General features: G+C 40.3%; 1 protein-coding gene across 5 annotated transcripts in view; it reads left to right on the forward strand.

Annotated features, from left to right (window-relative positions):
* Positions 1-269: 269 nt before the first annotated feature.
* The window catches only part of MAFF (MAF bZIP transcription factor F), a 31,805-nt gene continuing 8,556 nt past the window's right edge, over positions 270-23,518 (forward strand). Inside the window, exon 1 of one of the 5 annotated variants that reach the window (XM_042468816.1) lies at positions 270-593. The gene's annotated coding sequence lies outside the window, so the exon portion shown is untranslated. The other 4 variants (XM_042468813.1, XM_042468815.1, XM_042468812.1 and 1 more) reach the window with 4 other exon arrangements.

The raw sequence follows: 23,518 nt of genomic DNA on the forward strand, positions 1-23,518 counted from the left end.
CTAGGAATAACATCTTCCATTTTTCTTTTCCCCTCTCCTGTTTGGTTTTGAACACTTTGCCTGATGAAGAAGCCAGTGGAGCTGCCAAAGCCTGCAGCATGCACAGGGTGCATTGTGGTTGTCCCCATAAAGGTGTCATTAGTTGGGGTTTTACTTAAGGGACAAGGTCCCTTTAAAAGCTCAATGCCCATCACCAAGATGGCAGCTTGCTTCTCCCCTCCCTTCTGCCCTTCCCTAAAATGGGGAGGGAGGGGAAAGAATGATGTCATCGCATGACTCTGTTTTTATGAATGAAAAGAATCCTGTGAGTGAGTAATTCCAGGAAACTCAGATTACAACTCAGCAGATCGCGCAGGCCAGCTCAGCCCTCCTGCCTGGAAAACAACCCCACTGCATCTCCCTTTATTTATTATTATCATTTTTATTACTATCATCATCATCATCATCATCATTATTATTTTTACAGCAACAAACAAGAGGGTTCCAAAAAGAGAACCGAAGAAAGGGAGGAAAAAGAAGAAGGTGGAAAGGAAGAGAGAAGCCACTGAAAATTCATCCGGAAGATATAGATATATAGATATATATTGAGCAAAGTAAGTACAGTAGAAAGGTTTTTGGCTTGTAACTCTGTAGCGAGGAAAGTTCCTGATGTCAGAGAAGCAGGGATGGCTTTGCTTTTGCTTTATTTTCCTCTCTCAGTGTAAGTCTTCCTTTGAAATGCCTCCTGCCCAAACTGTGGGTGGCAGGGAGAGCCTAGCCACCCTCTAGAAAAAGAGCATTTATGGCTGAGGTTGTGTGTCTCTGTGTGTGTTGTGTTGATTTCCTTCAGCCACCCCCCATTGCCCAGATCAGATGTTTTCAACCCTGATCTCAGTTACACAAGAGTGTAAGTTTAATGGTGGGGAAGGGAGGTTCAGAAAGGATCTGGATTCCAAAAGGTGGTTGTTTTGTGGTTGTGTGGTTGCTCTCCAAAAAAATCTAACGCAAAGGGATCTTGGGAGATTCACTACAAGAAAGAGGCTGGGAGCATTTCTGTGACACAGAGAGTGTAGGTTTGGTTGTGGGGAAGGATGTCCAGAAAGACCTCCAAAAGGATCTGGTTCGGAAAGGATCTGGTTAGTGGTTGTGTGTTGCCCTCTAAAAATCCAGTGCAAAGGGATCTTGGAGCACCTTTGGAGGCCCACTGAAAGAAAGAAGCTGGCAGCATTTCTGTGACACTGAGTGCAGGTTAGGTTGTGGGGATCTGGCTTCCAAAGGGTGGTTGTTTGTTGTTGTTGTTGTTGTTGTGTGGTTTCTCTAAAAATCTAAGGGATCTTGGAGCACCTTTGGAGACTCAAAGAAGCTGGGAGTGTTTCTGTTGGGCAGAGTGTGGTTACATTGTGGGGAAGGGATGTTCAGAAAGGATCTGGGTTTCACAGGGTTGTTGTTTGTTGTTGTGTTATTGGCCTGTACAAATCCAATGCAAGGAAAGAAGCTGGGAGCAGGAGCTTTCGTAAACTTGAGCCTATTTCCTCAGATACATGCGAAGCTCAAGTCTACAAAAGCTCCTGCTCCCAGCTTCTTTCTTTCAGCAAGTCTCCAAGGGGCCCCCAAATCCCTTGGCAGACAGGTTTTCCAGACTAACCCAGTCGTCTTTTTAAAAAATCCAGTGGCGATGCCTTTAAAAATGAAATGGTTTCCTGCCTTCTTCCTTCACGGCTATCCACACTTGTATGCCCAGACAGCTGCATCTAAAAAAAAAGGTAGCAGGAAATCACATAATAACATAGGAGTTACTCATGGCTCCTGTTAACCATGTGCAGGCACATGCTGAGTGAGGCCTGTGTCACATGTAAGGATTTTCCTCTGCCTGGTTCCAGTAGCACGCTGGGATTTGATCGAGGGTGGACTGGGGGCGGCAGGGGGAATAATGCAAAATTGTACAGATCCGACTTGTGATCATTTATTTCCCTGTCATGCATTGATAAACCGGTCCTTTGCCCATTTGAAGTGGTCTTTTGACTGGTGCATTTCATCAGGATGGACCCCACACACACACAGGATCTCTGGGAAAGGAGGAAATCAGTAGGGAAAGACACTAAGTGGGTCCTGAAAAGCAGAATGGGGGTATTTTGGAAACCTTTCCTAGGAGAGTTTCTAGGTCAGTTAGTTAACAAGAAAACAAAAGTTGAGATCTGAAGCCCCGGGGGTCTGAAATTTTTCCTCTGGAAGAAATCTGGATAGGTGAGCGGTTCTTTTGCTTTGGACTCACTGTCGTATTTGGGCCCTGGAAGGAATTCTCCCCAGGCCCAAAGGTGCTAGAGAGCCAGAGGCATTGGGTTGTTTTCCCCTATATAGTGTGTAGTATGTGTTTCTCCTGTCCGACTCCAACTCACCTCAAGGTGTTCCCTCTGCAATGCACCTGCTATTTAGTGTGTTATTTGTTTATTCATTGAAAGGGAAGTCTTCTCTGACTTCATCTTGTCAGGATGTTTTGGACCTTAGCAAAATCTACAAAGCTTAGTGCGGACTCTGTTGTCTGGGAACGATGGGAGATGTGATGCAGGAACCTCTGGAGGGCAGGATGCAGAGATAAGCCATGTGTTATTCAGAACAATTTATGATAAACAAATAATTTGAAAAACCATATAAAATAGTGGCAGTTGCTTAACCAGCAGCATAAATATCCATTACGAAACTTAAATAAAGAGGAAAGGCATAAAGCAGAACTAAAATAATAATTTTGAAAAGAATATTTTAAAATCCAAAGATGCAAGAGAAATGTGGTGCCTAAAGATATGAGAATAGGTAGCTGATGGATACGTCTGGAGAGGACCTTCCATCTATACAGGGTGCCACCGAAAAAGTGGCAATAGCAGGGGTCATTTACACTATACACTTTAACTGTCATGGCTACATTCTATAGAATCCTGACCTTTTTGTGTGGCATCTCTAAAGGTCCCTCTGTAAATTGCAAATCCCAGAATTCAGTCAGATGCAGCCATGGCCATTAAAGTGGAATCATAAGACTATAACTGGGTAGTGTGACTAGGTCCACTCTTTGATACCTATATGAAGCACCTTGTTTATGGTCCTCTGCCAGGTGAGGACTATGTTATGGGCCCTTTGATTTGAAGTCACTAGCTTGTGAAATGTCCTGACTTTGGGACTAGGGATCAGACTGGTGTAATTAAAAACAACTTCCCACTTCAGCAACAGGCAGATCCATTTTTCTCCAAGGAATTTTAATGCCACTAGGAAAATGGAACTTTCTCTTAAAACCAACAGTACAGTATCTCTCAAACCTAGATGTTGTAGTTTGGCACTTGCATTTGTGACAAGCTGATGGGAATCAATTCTGTATTATTTAGTACTATTGATAAATCCTGACCACTCTGTCTCTATTAACCTCTTTAATTTTTGTCAGGCATTCTGTTAATTATTTTATTTATTTATTTATTTATTTTAAAAAACCTTGTTGTTGTTATTGTTTTCTTTCAAGTAATTTCCAACTTATGGTGACAGCCTATCATGGGGTTGTCTTGGCATGATTTGTTCAGAGGAGGTTTGCCATTGCCTTCTCCAGAGGCTGAGAGTATGTGACTTGCCCAAAGTCAACCAGTGAGTTTCATGGCCAAACTGGGAATCGAACCCTGGTCTCCAGAGTCATAGTGCAACACTCAAACCACTACATTATGCAGTGATCCTTTGCTAAGCACTGCAAAAAAAAAAAAAAAAAAAGCTTGCTGTGCCAATCTACCTGAAATGGCTATATATCACCTGAGCCAGGTTTCTGTATAAGTAACCTGGCTGATGACTCATGAGAGAGTAAGAGATGGAGAGAAATTGTAGGTAAAAGGCAAATGTTACCCAATGTATAACATAATTAGGAAAATTACTTAATCCAAGGGGAAGGAAAACAGGGGAGGATCTCAGAAGATATATAGCTATGTGTAGGCATAAGATAAAGACATATGATTTCTATAACATTGTGCCTTGAGTTTTTGTTCAAAGAAACTCATCAAACAGTACTGACAATTTCCTCCTTCCCACACAAACAACAAAAAATGCTGTAATTACTAGCAGAATTTGACGACCCTCATTTTTGACTCACTTTGATTCACTTTGCTAAAAACAGAAAGCCAACACCTTTCAAGGAAATGTTTAGAAACATAGGGTTACATCCGGCATCTAGTCTCATCTACAGCAAAACCATTTAATCAGTTGCTGAATGGTAAATCAACTCAGGTATAAAACAGCACAAGTAGTGGGTTCACTTTGCTTGGGATAAAGCAGCTGGATTTTGGCCATGCATTTTTATACTTGTTTGGCCTTTTCCAGTTTCACAAGTCCAAAACATTCCTTGTGCTGTAAGAGTCTTTTTTGAAAATTACAAAGGGCTTTGTGACACCTGAAAAATTCAACAATTTTATTGTGACATTTGCATTTATGGACAGTCCAGCTAATTGTGTGCGGGTACTCCCTTCCTCTGGAAATTTTTTGAATGTTGTCTGCTATAAACAAAATGGTGAAATATTGACTGGCATGTTTTAATCTTTTTAAGAAGGAGTGTCTAATGTTTGCCTGTAGATGACTACATAGTAATTTATCAAAATAAATATATGTGAGGATATATATTTTGAGATTGCAATTTAGTTTTTTAGTTTTCAGAGGCACTTTTGCCACTCAGCGATATTTTATTTTGATTCAGCTCCTAGGCTGTTATAAAGTACCTGACACATGTTTATGGCTTGCAAGGAATGTAATTCTAAAACTAGCATTTTGTGCCATCATCTATTTATTTCACTGATGACAAAATGTTTTCTTTTAAATTTAGTGATAGCATACACAGAAGAACTGGTGTTATATATATATATATATATATATATATATATATATATATATATATATACATACATACATACACACACACACACACACACATACACTGCAGCCATCATATATATATATATACACACACACACACACACATATATATATACACACACACACATATATATACATAAATGTAAGAAATAAATAAAAATATATAGTGAGTTTCTAAAGCTACAAACCTATATATACTTACTTAGGAGAAATAAATCCCAACCCAATTGAGTGGGACTTATTTCTGAGTGATTACATGTAGGTTGTAGTTGTTGTTGTTATGTGCCTCCAAGTCATTTCCAACTTATGGTGACCTTAAACTGAACCTACCATGAGGGTTTCTTGGCAAGTTTCTTCAAGTTGGCAAGTTGCCATCATCTGAAGCTGAGAAATTGTGACTTGCCCAAAGTCACCCAGTGGATTTACATGGCCAAGCCAGAATTTGAACCCTGGTCTCAAGTTGTAGTCCAATGCTGAGGCCACTACTACACAACACTGGCTCTCTCATGTAGGACAGAAGTATAAATATTGTTTCTGGAAAAAATAAAAGAAATACAGGCAGACTAGACAGTCTGTAGTCTTGTAATCAAAGCCAGTGATCAAAGATGCCTGTTTGAATATATATATGTGTGTGTGTGTGTGTGTGTGTGTGTGTGTATCAGCATTGTATTGAACAGTTTCCCTGGTCACCATATGCAATGAAGAACTCTATGCAAACATGAGTGTGTTGGTGGAGAAAGGACAGACTGTACCTTTATCATCAGCCCCCTTGTTTCCATATTTGCTGCAGTGGAAAGAAAGTCACTTCCGTGGTTGAAGACTTTAAACATTCTATAATTAACCAGCCAAGCCAGTCCTGAAGTAGGTAGAGTGTTGGACTGGGACTTGGGAAATCCAGGTTCTGGTCCTCACTGAGCCATGAAACTCACTGAGTGACCTGAGGCCACCCACTCTCTTTCCTTCTCAGGCCTCATCTATAAATCATCTGAGATTTATAGTTTTGTAAGATATTTAGCCATCTCTGTCTGAGAGCTCTGATGCTATAACAAACTAGAAATCCCAGAATTCCAGAACATTGAGCCCTGGCAGTTAAAGCGGTGTCAAACAGCATTATTTCTGCCGCGCAGATGAGGCCTTGGTCTGTCCAACCTCAGATGGAGTAACTGTTATTCTTCTAATGGAAAAATAGGACAATTATTTTATTGTGTAATTATAAGTTACTACGTAATTAGTTACATATAAAATAAACACAAGGCATCAAAGTTGGGGGACTCACATTTTGCTATCTTGTTGCCCCCCTAAGTCAACTCCAAATGATGTTGACAATATCATAGGGTTCTTTTGGCATGATTTCTTCAGAAGAGGTTTGCCTTCCTCTGAGGCTTAGAGAGTGTGACTTGCCCAAAATCAACAGGTGGGTTTCCATGGCTTAGTGGGAATTCAAATCCTGGTCTCCCAGAGTCCTAGTCCAACACTCAAGCCACAATACCAGTGCTTATCTGGTGTGGGAGACCTGAACTTATATTTTTTCCAGTGGGCCAGGGACTGTCACTATATTTCTCCCCATTGACTACAATTGTTTCTTTCTTTCCTGGAAATATGTCAGGGACTGGCAGCCAATGGCTTATGAACCAGCAACAGTCCAGGACCACCACCTTGTGTAGCACTGCATGACACCATACTGGCTCTTTTAGTCTGCATGCAAAATATTGTCTACTGTTTTTTAGCTGTGTTTTTTCAAAAAACAGGCTAATTATTTTATGGGTTTATTTACAATGGGGCTATAGGACACCATCTTTTTACATGGCACTTTAAACAGGAGTGGGAAGATTTGCTGCAGAAGAGCAAAGATTTCCCACTCCCAGTTTATTTAGCAGTAGTAGCAATAAAGGGATCCTGCGTTATTATCCTAAGATGTAATACTGAAATGACAAAAAGTTTTGGCACAACCAGGGGTGGGTTTTTATGTGGAAATACTGTGCGAATTCTAGAAGAAGTACTTCGGTTCAGAATTCTTTAGCCTGGAAAGGATGAAATATTTGATGTTATGTTGAGGATAGAGCAAGCTTGTTTTCTGCTACTGCAGAGACTAGGACCAAGAGCAATGGATGCAAACAACAAGAAAGGAGATCTCACCAAAACATTGGGAAGAACTCTCTGGTGGTAAGAGTTGTTCAACAGTGGAACACACTCCTTCCTCGGAAAGTGGTGGAGTCTCCTCCTTTGGAGGTCTTTGAACAGAGTCTGGATGGCCATCTGTCGGGGATGTTTTGATTGTGTATTCCTGCATGGCAAGTGGGGTTAGATTGGATGGCCCTTGGGGTCCCTTCCAACTCTACGATACTTAAATTTCAAATGTTTGCTTTTGGACCAGATTCTGATTGGCATTCTTGTAAAAGAAATTAAAGTAGCTCCTGCAAGCTTGAAGAGTGACACTTTACCCACTTCCCAGAGAAGCTTACAATTTAAATTTTGGCAATGGAGGTGAACAGGCTAAGGTGAGAGAAGGGGAAAATGTAAAGAAACCTTTGATATGGTGGTGCTGGAAGGCATGGGACTGTGTTTGGTTGGGAATGAGTTTGTCCCCTTTCAACAAATGCTTAAGGATCCAAAACACACTGCAGAAATAATTCAGTTTGGCCTGTTACAGACAGGCCAAAATAAAGCTGCTTCGAGTCACTTTGGAGGTATGGTATTTCAATGATGCATGCATCCTAAGCTGCACCAAAGCCACGCTCCGGTCCTAAGGACTGAAGTGCAGCTTTGGTGTGGCTTTTGGACTCTTAGGACTCATGCATCATTGAAATACCATACCTCCAAAGTGACTCGAAGCAGCTTTATTTTGGCCTGTCTGTAACAGGCCTTTGAGACCACTTTAACTGCCCTGTCTCAATGCTAGGGAATTCTGGGAACTGTAGCTTTGTGAGATATTGAGCCTTCTCTGTCAGAGAGCTCTGGTGTCACAATAAACTACAATTCCCAGGATTTCCCAAGCACCTGGCCAGGGCAGGTAAAACAATCTCAGATTGCATTATTTCAGCAGTTATTGTGTTTTGGACCAAGTATACCTTATATTTGTGTGGAATTTTACTGTAAACTGTTGTGGCAGCAAATTTTGAGAAATGTAAAAATATGTTGTTGTTTTTATGTGTCTTGCAGTTGGCTCACGGTGACCCTATCCAGTTTTGGGGGGGGGGGGGTTGGTAAAATTAATTCAAAAGAGGTTTGCTATTGCCTTCTGCTAAGGCTGATAATTATTTGCCCAAGGTCCAAGGTCCCCCAATGGCTTTCCATGGCCAAGTGGGAATTTGAACCCTGGTTTCCCAGAATCCGTGTCAATTGCCTTAAATCTAAACCCAAATCCAGCTAGAATAGACCCAAATAACAAAACAGATATTGATTTAATGTTTAGTGAGTCTATTTGAGTTGAGATTCGCAATGGATTTAGGCCTAAATGAGCATACAGAACTTCAAAACACTGAATCAAGACTATTTGCTCATCTAGTCCAATACCAGATTGAGTCTCCCTTATCCAAAATACTTGGAACCAGAAATGTTTTGGAATTTTTCAGATTTTGGAATATTTTCAGGTGCATAATGAGATCTTAGAGATGGGACCCAAGTCTAAACATGAAATTCATTTATGTTTTGTATACATCCTATGTCCATAGCTTGAGGGTATTTTTATATACAATATTTTAAATAATTTTATGCATGAAACAAAAACCTGTGTACTCTGAACCACCAGAAAGCAAAAGTGTCACTATCTTAGCCACCCATGTGGACAATTTTGGAATATTTCAAATTTTGGTATTTTGTATAAGGAATACCCAGCCTGTATTGCTTCCATACTGACTAGCATCAGCTCTTGCGCAAAAGATTTTGTTCCATAAGGTCTTTTTAAATCAGTTGTAGGAAATATGTGGCCCTGTCTCCAGATGTTATGGGGCTTGCCAGATGTACTTGAACTTCAACTCCCAGCAGCTGTAACCAGCATAGCAAATGGGAGTTGCAGTTCAAGAGCATCTGGAAGGTCTGTTTTTTAAGTGGAGATTTTAAGAACGAAACTTTTGGAATATGAAACATGGGCTTTTTCCTCTGAGCTATAGTTCCTTTGTTCACTGCACTGAGGGAACTATTGTGTGGTGTGGTATCTTGGAGTGTGTAGGCTTGTTAAGGTAGTTATTTGTATGACTACAGACCCTTAGGGTTACAAGAGCATATAACTATAGACATATTTCAGCACACTGCTCTGACATCACATCTGTTTTTCCAAAGATGGTATGTTCTTTTCTTAACAATAAGGTGAAAAAGGAAGGAAAGAGACAGAGAGAAAACACCATTCGTAGTGCAGATGCTTGCCTTTAAAGTTGTTTCCAGTTTACAAGCATGTGTTTTATTTATTTCAGCATTGTTTCTCACAAAAATAAAATAAGATATTAAAAGGATAAATACAGCAGAGCAATACAATTTATGGTAGAACTAAAAATACACAATATACAAGAAGTTGTATTAAAAAGACAAAAGGAATTGATTACACGTTTGGTTTTGTAAATTACCATGGGACTTTTGCTAATAAACCGGAGCTTTGATTATAAGGGCAATTGTGATATAAAAATTGTGTTGTTGTTTTTTTAAACTTAGTGTTGGATTGATTGTGGATCAACTGGAGAACTTGCATGTTTGCACATTATTAAAGTTTTGTTTATTTTTATTTAAAGCAGTTATGTATCACCTCTTAGTCCACCAAAGCCTTTGAAGCAATGTTTAATAGATTAAAAAGAGATGTTACTTAAAAACAAAACTGAAACAATGTCTTTAAAAATAGTTTTAAAGAGTCAGAACACCTACCCCTGGTTCTAAATCTCAAAGGCCATATGAAATAATACAGTCTTGGTTGATCCACAACAGGTGTGCCATAAAAAAAAGCCCTGTAAAATTTTGGGCAGGTTCATAGGATAGGAGGTGGTTGTTCAGATATCTTGGTCCTAAGCCATTTTGGTTTTTATAGATCAAACCAAAGGTTTTGAATTGAGCTTGGAGGCAAACTGGAAGCCAGTTGTTGCAAGACCAGTGGTGAAAGATTTCTGAAGCACACAGGCCTCGGATGGGCCAAAAAAAGCAGTTTCAGGCCGCTTTGAGGGCATGGCATTTAGATGACACACACCCCCAACGCAGCCGGAAATTGCACCATGACTTCTCCAAGGCAGGAAAAGCTGGACTGAAAAGAAGCAGAAATGAACCACTCTAGCTGAGAAAGTGTGCACCTTTGACCCTGTATATAAATGGTCCAATGCAAGACTGGTCTCAAAGAGCCCTCCATCCTAACCCTAACCCTAAAGTGGCATATAAATCCACTGATGCAGGTACACATTTAAAAATGATGGAGCCGATGATTGGGGTGGCAATGCAAAAAAGGGAAAGTATGACACCTCCATTAGCTATAAGTACAACATACACAAACCAGACAGCCCCAAATCATACAGGGTGAATTTTTGAATTCCACACAGACTTACTTCACAGATCATAAACTGTGTAAGAACATTTTGATTCATAGTCATAAATTACATAACAGCACCAATTTACCTGGGGCAATCCTGCAGAAACCAAGTGACTTTCTGCTTTTAAATTTAGGATTTCAAGATTCTTATCAGGTGCCTAGTTTTCACTGACCTTAAGTCAGTTATAGGTTATGTTGAATTGAAGTCTGGCTGGCAACAGTTCATTTTTATATTGGGAAATAGCAGGGTGATATTAAACACACTTCCACAAGTGGCACAAATAATGTTGCTTCTGTTCATTCTTTCTAACCTTTTTGTTTCCAGTCTGTTCTGGATCAAAAAAAAAATAGTTGCTACTCATCTCCCCTACCTCTGTTTCCACCTCTGTTGAAATGTTAGATTTTAATTAATTAATGTCCTATATACATAATACACACAAATGTCATATCTGTCTCATGGTGATTTCTTGCAGTGGATCCATATGAAATCTAAGGCCTGTTACAGACTGCCAAAATAAAGCTGCTTCGGGTCTCTTTGGAGGTATGCTATTTAAATGATGCGTGCATCCTAAGAATCCGGAAGCTGCACCAAAGCTGCGCTCCAGTTCTTAGGAATGGAGCGTGGCTTTGGCGCGACCTCCGGACTCTTAGGACCCATGCATCATTTAAATAGCATACCTCCAAAGAGACCCGAAGCAGCTTTATTTTGGCAGTCTGTAACAGGCCTAAGTTTAGGAATGAATTCAGCATGTTCTATCCTGCCTTCTCCATCAGTTCCTTGACATATACAGCATTTAAGCCTTGCTGGATTTTAATCTGGAGGCAGGCAAATGCATTTCACATGGCCTTCTGTTATAAAAAGACTTCAAACAAGTCACCACTTGGTGGGGAAAGTAGTCTTGTAAACCCACCCTCTGTTTTTTCTCTGCTTAGAAAACACAACTTGCTATTCCCATGAGGAAATATTTTGAACATTTGATATCATGCGCAAAAGTTCATCTGTGTACACAGAATTGTATACATATGCAAACATGCACCTCCTTCATTTTCACAAAAGCACACACAGCGTAGATAAGCAACTTCTGATCTCACAGTTGCAGTTCATCAGTGAGGTGATTATACTGCATTAGATATTAAATGGCATATCAGCACAATTAGTATACTTTTTAAATTATTCCATATAAATTATATTATTATTATTATTATTATTATTATCATCATCATCATCATCATCATCATCATCATTATGCTAGTGTACAACAGCATGTACACTGTCTCAAAGATCTGTCATATTAACAGTTGTTGAGTATGCGGATTATAATCTACCTTGTGCTTCTGTGAACTAAACTAATTTATTTTCAAGGCAAAGGTTTGAAGATCTTGTTAGAAAATTCTGGGAGAAGCAACATGGCAGCAGCCTGATAAGACGCTGCTTTTAAAGCTTAGAACTAGAAAATTCAAATAGGGTAGGGATGGGTCATTGTGATCTTTTACATGTTGTTGGATTTCAACTCAAATAGCCCCCCACCATTGACTTTTTGGATAGGGCTAATGAGACCTGAAATGATGTGGTGCTTTGAGTACTGGACTACGACTCGAGAACAGGGTTCAGTTCCCCTCTCAAGCATAAAAGCCATTGGGCAAGTCACAGCTTCTCAGCTTCAGAAGATGGCAATGACAAACCTCCTTTGAAGAAACTTTCCAACAAAACCCTATGATAGGTTCACCTTATGGTTGCCATAAGTCAAAAATGATTTGGAGGCACACAACAACAACTGAGAACGGCAGCCCAACAGTATCTAGAGCAGGATTTCTGAACCAGGGTTTACTGGAACTTTTGGATTCCATGAGAGAAGTCATCAAGGGTTCTGCAAAAGATTATGATTTTTAAAAATGAGCTGTAGATACAGTGGACTTTTGGTATCCACTGGGGTTTGGTTCCAGGACACACACACACACATACACACACACACACACACACAGATAACAAAATATGTGGATGTTCAAATCTCATTAAATACAATAGCATTGTAAAATAGTGTCCCTTATATAAAATGGCAAGATGGAAATTTGTGTTTTGGCATTTATACATTTTAAAAATATTTTCAAACTGTGGATGCTTGAATATGCGGATAAAAAAATCCGTGGATATGGATGGCTAACTATATAATGATTTTTTTGGGAAGGGTTCTCTAAGACCTGGACATTATTTAAAGATTCCTCCAGAGTCAAAAGGATGAAAAAGGGTGGTCTAGAGACCTTCTGATATTTGTCTGCTGCTGAGACAGGGACTATAAGAATCCAAAAGGCAAAGGATGTTCTGGTGCTGTGGTCAGAATGGTGTGCTGAGCAGTATTATATATTCTACCAAACACGTGTATTTGATATTGTACTAGACAAATACTTCTCTTTGACCATCTTAATTTCTAACCTGGGTACCTATTGAATCTTAGACACAAGACTTTGGAGCTGATCCCATGGGCAAATAAGCCAGCTTACCTCTTCTGGCTTCAATTCTGGATCTGGGATGCCTCCAGATGTTATCATAACTAAATCGCGACTTATCTAGCTGTGATGCTGCTGCCCAGATGCATCCCAGGTTGAAGCCTCACTCAGTCAGCCATTTTTTTGAAGTCAGACACTCCCCAATTTCGAAAAAGTGCGGGCTGAGCAAGGCTTTGACCCGGGATACATCCGGGGGGCGGCATTGCATCGGGGATCAGTGGCGATTTAGTTATGATAACGTCCAGGAGCATCCCAGATCCAGAATTGAAGTCAGAAAAGGTAAGCTGGCTTATTTGCCCATGGGATAAGCTCCTTCTTTTCATTCTTTTATAAACACATCTCTTCCACTGTCTCCTAGTCACCTACTGATTATGTCATTTGTGCGGTGAACCAGGGAAACTAAGCTTATTATTAGAAGCAGGAGCAGCTAAACAAACTATGGACCTTCCCCACATGGTGTGCTTATTGTGATGTGTGTACCCAGCTTCCTGGCACATGTTTCACCCGAACAAGTAAACCAACAACAAACCCCATAACATGGGTTATTTCTGAGGTTTATTGGAGAGACATGGCAGAGGGCTAGTTTCAGATGTCATGGTAACAAACTAGAGGCAAATGGTTTGTTTACCTCTTTCCACTTGGCCCTTGTAGTAGAAGCAGTCATGTTTGTGCATGCGGCCACACTCATGATATGCCTGAATTCTCAGGAATTCTGCCTTACTGTGATTTCTGAACACACCCTGTCAGCCTAAGTGCCATACACAGGCATTATAAACAGCAATTGCATGCACAATTACTTAGTCACACTTTAATCCAAGGAATGGGAATCATGCAGCCTTCCAAATGTTGGACTGCAAGTCTTAGCAGCATTAGCAAGCATCTCCAGTGTAGAATGATAGGTGTTGCAACCCAGCAACATCTGAAGGGCCTCATGATTCCCATCCTTGTTCTGTTGAAAGGACCCCCCCCCAGTAAGTGTGCATAAGATTATAGCCTGAAAGGAGAACTGTGTATTGTATTTTGAGGATCTTCACCTTTTTTTGTCCAATTAACATTCTGTTTAAAAAGAAAGTTATATAGAAACATCCAAACAACTTCCACACGTGGCACAATGCACAGCCTGTTTCAGAAGTTTTAGGATTTGTGGCCAATTCAAGTTCCAACTTCAATGGAGTTTGAATTGAACTTTGAATAAAATGGGTCTCACGTGAAGTACATTTAGCCTAGCAAGTTTGCGGTTGAGTGTGGTGACATGTGTACAGAATTAGCAAGTGGAAGTCTTGCCTACCTGTTCAAAAACCTTGCCTTCTTCTTACCTTTTTCTACTTCTCATAAGCCTACCACCTCAAACAGAAAAGAGAACAAGAAGGAGCTGTACAGGGAATATACAATAGGATGACAAAGGAAGGACCACATGTTAGTAACAGCAGATGTTGTTAATTGTCATCAACTTTGACTTATGGCAACTCTATGAGTAAATATCCTAAAGGTACCAGGTTCCTCTTCACCTTTCTTACTGGTATCTTGCCAAATTAAGTGTGGATAGGTGACCTGGCAAGTTGTAGGCCCCATAGCATTACTGAAACTGGCTCTTAATGCCATTCAATAAAAACCAACCAAACAACTAGGAGCAAATGCCTAAGTACCCTAAAGGTACCAGATCCCTGAACTTGGAAGCTGAGCTGAGTCAGCCCTGGGATGAAAGGCCAGCAATAAATACCAGATGCTGTAGGTTATACAGGTATTTCAGAGGAAAGAACTGGCAAACCCATCTCTAAGTATCCCTTGCCTTTAAATTCCCTGTGAAATTCATGGGGTTGTCATAAGTCAAAGGCAGCTTGAAGGCATATATACACACACACATAAGTGACCTCCAAGTCATACTGTTGTTAACAGCTCAGGTCTTGCAAACTCAGGGCTGTAGCTTCCTTGGTTGAGTCTATTAACAGGGTCATATTTAAACATTCTCATAGGCACTGTCTTCTTTTCAAATTTGTTGTTCTCAGTTTCTTGAAGGTCCACTCAGCTTAGTATGGAAGGTTTAGAATGTGAAAGTGTAACTTCTATGAGTTTTCTGATTAATAAAAATAATTAATAAGATTACCCATGTTACTGATCCATTGCATGTGACTTTTCTCAAGACTAACTCTTGTCAGACAAATCTTATTTTCTGAGCATAGTATTAAATACCTGCCAGGGAAAGGATGTAGTACTTCCCTCTGGTAGCATTGCTGTTCTGCTTACTTCATGGAATGCAGTTACACAAGGGTCATGGAGATATGTTGGACATTCCCTGTGATGCAGTCAATTAGTGATGTCTGACACAAAACTGAAACACCACAACCCAGCCTGCAGCACTCTGTGAACTTCCTTTTAATGTTGACGCTCAAAAGGTTCACAGAGGGGCAAGACAGTGTATATGGACTTTTGGAAATTGTTTTATTTTTCTACATCGTTTTTACAGATACAGTATTGTTATTAAATAAAACAAGAAATTAAACTTCTGTTCTACCATTCTGTCTTATTCACGGAACTTTAAATAACAGTTAACAAAGGGGCAGTACAGGTGGGCACTTTGTGCTGGCCTGACTGCATACTAGGGCTGAGGGTGTACACGTTCCCAGCCCTAGTTCCACCGCTCGGCTGCCATCATGGTGCACACCCGTCCACATGGGGTGCACCATGATGGCGTCCATGGTGCGCATCGCCCAAATGGCTCTGGCCAGAAGGGGTGCCATCATGGTGTGCGAGTGTGCCAATGACACAGCTTCTTTTTGCTCTTGAGAGGGAACGGATCATTGCTGCAGTGTGTGGTTGTCGCAGCAATGATCCGGGGTTAAAAGAAATGGCATTTAGCTGCCCGTCTGTCGAGGCCCAAAAGCAACAAAAACAGAAGTAACATTTTCTCATCTTTACTTTCGGCACTGGAACACAAATTTATTTACATTTAACAATAGCAGGAGACAGCTATGAAGAGGCTATTCAACATACAGCAAAGATTCTCATCTACAGTATGATAGACGAATTGCAGCTATTCAGATGTTGTTGGACTATAACTCTTAACATTCCTCATCACTGGCTATACTGTTAAAGCTGATGGGAGTTGCAGTTCAGCCACATCTTCAGGGTCCCATAACCCCCCAGTTTGCATGGCTAGTGATCATTCTGACAATGGTAGCCTACTCCAAATTCTACAAACTCTGCTGTAGTCCAAGACCCATCCATAACCTGAATCCCTTTCATGTTACGTAATTATAGCTCTGTAATTCCACGTTAACTGTCATGGTTCAAACTTATAGTCCTGGGGTATGCAATTTAGGGAGAAGTCTTGAGAAGTCTCAACCAGAGAGCTCTGGTATCTCAACAAACTGCAAATCCCAGTCTTGTGTAACTGTGGCAGTTAAAATGGAATCATAGCTCTATAATTGTCAAGTAAAAGGGTCGCTGGAGACAGCACTCCTTTGAACAAGAATCTTCCCAGTTCACAGATCTGGTATCCATAAAAGCTTGTATTGCTCAGCAACCATTTCCAGTTTCTCTCTCTGCCTTCTCCTTTTAGAGGGATCCATTATCTTATCCTTGAATTTTGCCTCTTTCATTTTCTCCTGGATTGTGTAGTAAACTTGTGCTGGACTTGGTGTGGTCAGACTTCAACCAGATTAGCTGGCCTCTCTTTCATCACACTATTTACTCTGGCATGTGTGATTCTCACATCCTTTTCAGAGCCTGGAAAAATTACTTTTTTTCCCCAATGACAGGTTTCAGATTCTGGGACATCTTGTCTGAAAGGATAATTTCCCCAACCCTTGAAACATCTGAAAGATAAAAAGCTAGTCGCTTTCTGAAACATTCTTTTTACGTGTTGCAGTCCTGTGTTTGTGCTACTTGCTGTTCCAGAACGTGTGGCTTTTTGGCTGTAATTGGCCTTGGTTTCTCCTCTGAACAAATCTCAAGCAGTCGGCTTGCCGTCCACGTCTTCTGGTTCACCTCTCATCAGCTCTCATGTCATTCTTTACCTGTATTCTTTTATCCTGTAGTTTGTCAGTCAACCATGCAACCTGGAACGGGATGGAGGTGTGTGTGTGTGTTGATTCACCTCTTGGCTGCTTCACAGCAGTCTCTAGTATTGATGGAGGCACCGTGAAGAGAGCAGCTTGTTGGACCTTGGCAACAGTTTTTGGTTTCTGCTGATTCACAGTGAGATGGCTCCTCTCCCTCCCACAAGCCTGTTGTCTCTGACCTATCATTCCTCTTTCTCAAGGGACTTTCTCATAATCGGAAAGCTTATTTATTTAGATGGATAGCCCATCCTATCCTGGAGGCTTGGAGCAGATAATGATTAAAACAAAACAGTGAACAAACAGCATAATAGGATTAAATCATCCCAAGAGAAAAAAAATGAACATTGCACTCACCCGTCTGCTGTACTGTAACCAACCATGAAAGCAGGCCTAAAAATATTTCGGGAGGATGCTTGAGTTTTCAAAGGTGAGGAAGCCCTGTAGAATAGATGACCATGCAAAATCCCCTCTTTCTACAAAAATGATAATTGTTAATAAAGAATACCCTCTCAGTCAGTTTCAGAGAAAGCAATGGCATAGAGAAGAGACTGCTTACATGCTTTTGTTTGGCATAGGCTGTTTGTTTTCAGTTTACGTAGATCTGAGACACCTAATATTTGCTAGGCTAGGAGCTTTATAGTCTTTTTTTTTAAACTGAGTTGTTTATTTACTTCTGCCATGTTTATACAAGCATGGTGTACCAGTTTGTTTGACTATTGTACCGGGACTCTAGGAAAGCAGGTTTCAAATTCCCATTTAGTCATAGTAATCCATTAGGTGGCCTTGGGCAAGTCACACACTCTCAGCCTCAGATGAAAGCAATGGCAAACCTCCTCTGTATATTTCTTGCCATGGAAACCCTATGAGAGGATTGCAGGTGACCAGACATCCTCCTTTCCCAGGACATGTCCTACATTTCAACCTCCTGTCCAGGAGAATTCCAAAATGTCCTTCATTTTGAACATGATTAAAAACCATAAATTTACATTTCTATGAGTGTTTTTAGCTTTTGGGAGCCATGTCCTACATTTTTCTTGGTTGTCCTACAGTTTGCGGTGCCTTGTCCTTTCTGTAGTTAGGACATCTGGTCACCCTGGAGGATCGCCATATGTCAAAGTTGACTTGATGGCACAAAAAAGCAACATATTTATACCAATGTCAAAATAGCTGCCACAGAGCTAATTTGTAGTTAAATTCCCCACAGATGTAACACATCCTTAACCATTTGTTGGAAGGAGGCATTTTCTTTTGAGCATTAACAGTTGGGCCTAAATCCACTTGTCTCCATGAGAATAGGCCCTTGAATCAATGGATATTTGATATGACAACATTAATGCGGGTTTCATTGCTTTAGTGAGTCTACACTTGTTGATGGTGTTGTGTGCCTTCATGTTGTTTCCGATTTATGGTGAACCTACCATGGGGTTTTCTTGGCATGATTTGTTCATAGGTGGTTTGACAAGGTCTCCCCTAAGGCTGAGAGTATATGACTTGCCCAAGGTCACCCAGTGGATTTAAGCCTTGTTCCTGTTTTCTTCCAAAATGAGTGGAATCTGTATGCTTAGAGTAAAACTTTGTGTGATTATATTATTAATAAATGGGCATTATTAAACTTTGTTTAATGCATGGATAAACAGCCTAGTGCCTTCCAAAGGTTTTATGTTCCAGTATCAATAATTTCAGCCAGTGTGACACGTTAGCCAGAGATTATGGAAAATGCAGTCAAAAACATTGGAAGGGGCATCAGATCACTTGATCCATGTGGTTTTGCAGAGGAATAGTCTATTGTGGCAGAAATAAAAACATTCTATGGCACCTGAAAGAAGACCAGTTTTATTATGGCAGAGGATTTTGTAGACATCCTGCAAAAGTTTATGGCAAAATAAATTGTTAATCTTTAAGGTGCCATGGTGCTCTTGTGTTTTGCTTTTAACGTTACACTTTAAAGAAAACAAAGGAACTGCTCAAAAGGAGACAAGCAGAACACGGAGCAGTCAGTATTGCCTCTGCTTTTTTAGCACAGCAGCAGGCTAGTCTTGAGGGGACACACAACTCACATTGCAATGGCAAAGGGGAAGGCTTTGCAAAAACTGGATGGTAGCAGTGTTGATCCCTGCCTCTAGCGATCAATGTAATGTTTGATTCCAGGTTCTGTCAAGATTTATAATAGGAGAAGCAGGGAGAAACTCAAGGGTGACTTAGCAACTATTTGTATAACCTGCTTCACAGCTAATGTTACACAATCTCCTAATCCTTTCCAGAGGATTAAAGAAAAATCAATTTTTTGGTCCCACAACAGTTAAACTATAATTTATCTTCCCAGGAGAAGCCTGCTTGTTTTCTGTCAAGTGGCAAAAAGCTAATTTATTTTGGCAAGCTGGATATTAGATCCATTTCTACATCTCTTCATCTGTTTGTTCATGTTAAATTGTTTTGGATGTGTTACTAGTTTTTCCTGTGAAACGCCTTGGGAGCCCTTGATCTTAAAGACTGCTTACCCACTAAGGACATTTATTAGTAGTGTGATACTTTGTATTGAGGTACAAATAACAGCAGATAGTCTTCCTGCAGAAAGCCAGTATGGAGTAATGCATTGGTTCCCAAACTTTGGGCCTCCAAATGTTTTGGACTTAAGCGCCCAGAAGCCCCAGCCAACTTGTCCAACAGTCAAGAATTCTGGGACTGAAGTGTAAAACATCTGAGTAACAAAGTTTGAGAACCACTGGAGTAGTGGGTTGATGGTGGGACAGGGAGGGACGGTTTGAATCCCCACTGAGCCATGGAGACCCATTGGGTGACCTTGAGAAAGTCCATATTCTTAGCCTCAGAAGAAGGCTATGGCAAACTTGCTTTGATTAAATCTTGGCGAGAAAACCTTATGATAGGTAATTGCTGTAAGTTGGAGTTGACTTGAAGGCAGATAACAACAACAGGTCTTTCTACAAGTTGTAAAGGGAGGGAAGTCATATTTCTGTTTTGATTTTATTGTTGGTAGGTGGTGTATACTTCAATACTGGAGAAACTGGATGTCTTCAAGTAATAAACAAAACAAAAAACAAGCAGAAGGTTCTCAAAATGGTAGGGAATCAGGAGGAAAAGCGTTCATGGCTGTTTCTGCTGTTGAATGAACTGTGAAGTGAATGTTAGCCCCTGAAGAATACATACCTTTAAAAAAAAGTAGAAGCTTAAATTAAGTGTGAAATATATTATTGGTAGGAGAAATGTACATAATTTATGGTGTGTAGATCAGAAGGTGAATTCCAAATGACATTAAACAATTGGAAAGGATGCCTTTGGGTGCGTGACAAAGCGTATTCTAGGTAGCAATATTTCAGATTAAACACTGGAAAAATTTTAATCCCTCCCACTGAATAAACAGAAGAGGAAAGATGAATGGAAATCGAACAAGCAATGTGCCTTTATTGTGATTACAAACAATTGCTTGTGAAGATGTTTATGGAATCATTGTCCTACCTGGTTACTGGCCAGCTGACTGACTTGCCAAGAACATCATCAGGCCTGTTCAGTTATACGTGGATATAATTGTGTCTGCTATGTGCTGAGCATACAGGCAGGAAGATTATTAGTTCATAGTTCCCATATGCCTTGCATCTTAAATGTCATTTGACTATGCAGACAGGTACTGTTTGTCCTCCCACTGAAACTCACCTGCCCTCTGGGTTGAAATTGGTGACTGACTCAGCTGTGGCAAATGGAACAAACAACAAAAAGTGTTGTTGCTACTTGCTGTGCAGAAATGGTTGTGTTGCATTTGTTGCATTGTCTTAGACTTTTAATTAGCATTCATTCCTGGAAGAATCTCACATCTGCTACTACATGGATTTTGAGTAAGTGTGAGAGCCAAGATAGTGGCGGCCTTTCTAAGGCGGCCTTTGTGATTCTGCATTTTTCATATAAACTGCTGTGTTTGTTCTTTAAGATGCAACAGTCTGTTTTTGTTCTAACTCCTGGGCTTGTGCCCACCTAAGCTGCATTTGTCCCCAGTTTCCAGTCTGGGTATGTCTCAGTGCAAGTGTAACAAACTGACTTTGCTAACTTTCCCCCTGTCCTACATCATACATCTCTCTGATCCTAAGGACAGGGCCTTTCCACATACAGGCCTGTCTTTCTTTGCCTATCTTTAATTCTCCTCTGTTTCTCTCCCCAACCCCCAGATGTTAGAGAATTCCACATATAATCTTCAGCTTCCAGTTTTGTTCACATATCCTCCAAGTGCCCTGATTTAGCAGCAACAGTCTTTATTAATCCTCTGCCATCCCAATATTTCAAAGGCTTTTAAAATGTCCCAGCACTTCCCCCTTTGTTCTCAGCTTTCTTCCATTGCTGCAAACTGAGTTCAGAGTGCAGAAGTAGTTTGCTTGCAATTCTCTGGTAAGTGCATGGGAGGAGAATCTCCCATTAACGGCTACATTACTATCACCAAACTTATTCTTATATATTCTATGCTTTTCTGTTTCCAGTCTTCACCATTCAACACTAGAATAAACTAGTTAGTTATTTAAAGGATTTCTATGCTGCATTTCAAAGCTAAAACGTTCTCTCAGAGTAGTTTAGAAACCACAGTAGTTACCACAGGCATACTACAATAAAATGCCACCCATTTAAGTCACATTACAGTTTCATAACCCTTAATAGGCAGAAGAGTAGTGCAATTCAGAAAAACAATAAAATAGCTGAAACTAGTCACAGAGCGTATCAGAATGTAAACTTGAACAATAACTAAACTTGAACCCAGATCCCATTTTGGATAGAAAAGAAACGGGGGTTCACACATCCATGTGATAAACATTCTTGTGATAATTAAGTTTCCATGTCTTTTTGTATCTACAAGAGCTAGGCTTCTGGAGCACTAGGATAAATGAGAACGTTTAATTATCTGAATCTAATGCACTATATCCCCAAAGACACAAAATGCATAACAATAATTTTAAGAGCAAGTCATTGAAAAGGTGACCCTTTTTCTGGTTCTGACTTGGAAAAAAGCTCTGCTCATCTCCAGCCTCTGTTATATTATATTGTCCTAAATCAAATTGTGAGTCCCTGGACTCACAACCAGTTCAACTAATAGGATTTACATAAGTGTTAACTTATTACTCAGCAACTGAGTCAGTGGAACTACTTTGGTTGGAACTAGAAATTGAATTTAGGCTATTTTATTACATTACAGTTCGTTATTTTCCAAAGAATTTGCCAATTTGCCTTAACAATGGTCCTGTGTAGTAGGTTTGGCTGAAATAGTAAGTAGATCAGCTGTACCCAGAGCTAGGAAGGATTTGAATTCTTATCTCCAGCCAAAGTGCAACATTTGAAAATGAAAATGTATTTTGGCAAGCTGGATATTAGATCCATTTCTACATTTCTTCATGTTTGTTCATGTTAAATTGTTTTGGATATGTTACTGTTTTTTCCTGTGAAATGCCTTGGGAGCCCTTGATTTTAAAGAATGCTTACAGATTATGGACATTTATTAGTAGCATGATACCTTGTATTGGGGTACAAATAACAGCAGATAGACTTCCTGCAGAAAGCCAGTGTGGGGTTGGTTCCCAAACTTTGGTCTTCCGGGTGTTTTGGACTTCAGCTCCCAGAAGCCCTAGCCAGCTTGGCCAACAGTCAAGAATTTTGGGGACAGACATCTTGAGTACCAAAGTTTGGGAGCCACTGTCTAGGTCACTCTAGGATGCTGTTGTACAGATCCAACCTCCCAGTGCAAACTTAGTTTTGTGTTCTGTTCAATGGCATGGACTCAGAGCCAATTCCAGATTTGAAAAGGTCTTGGCCAGTGTCCTCTGATGAGCATCATCCTGTATCACTAGGTTTTAGCAGGTTTACCTGGGAGTAATGGTAGTACTCAGAACAATACTAGGTGTCTAGGTCCACCTGCCCTTTTTAATTTCTCATAGTGTCCCACAGTGATTCTAAGTAACGAATATTGTGGGTAATTAAAAGAATGTCAACATCCAGGCCCTTGGCCCACCTCAGAGTGCTGAGGGGAGAAATAAGAGGGTTTAAGTCTGATCTCAGCCCTGGTTAGTTCTTGAGTGTCAGACTGCAAACAAATACCTGGTGCGGTATGCTATATTTCAGAAGAAGGAACTGTCAAAACCACCTCTGCAGATTCCTTGCCTAAGAAAACCCTAGGAAAATCATAAGGTCACCATAAGTTGACAGGAGACTTGAAGGCACATCTATACAGTAGATATAAGCAGTGGCTGATGCCAGGGCCTGTCAGGTGGTGATGCTGGTCCTGTTGGAATAAGGTAATTGCTCAAAATCCTATGACTACATAACATGCTATATTAGTACACTTGGGTGTTAGAGAGGTCCATAAGGGCTTCCAGCAATGGAACTAAATGCGAAAATCTTGGCCCTCAGCAAATCAGCTGATTCCCAAATTCCATAGATACCAAACTGAGGACAGAGCTAAGTCAAATGCCTAACAGAGAAGGCATCTCTCTAGTGATTGTGCATTTCTGTAAATCTGCCTAGAGTTCAGAAGTAATGCATTACAAGTAATGATGGTGATTGTAATCCATTACTTTTTGAGCTAACAAGAGGTATAATA

Source organism: Sceloporus undulatus, chromosome 5 (assembly GCF_019175285.1).
Source record: "Sceloporus undulatus isolate JIND9_A2432 ecotype Alabama chromosome 5, SceUnd_v1.1, whole genome shotgun sequence".
Classification (NCBI taxonomy): domain Eukaryota; kingdom Metazoa; phylum Chordata; class Lepidosauria; order Squamata; family Phrynosomatidae; genus Sceloporus; species Sceloporus undulatus.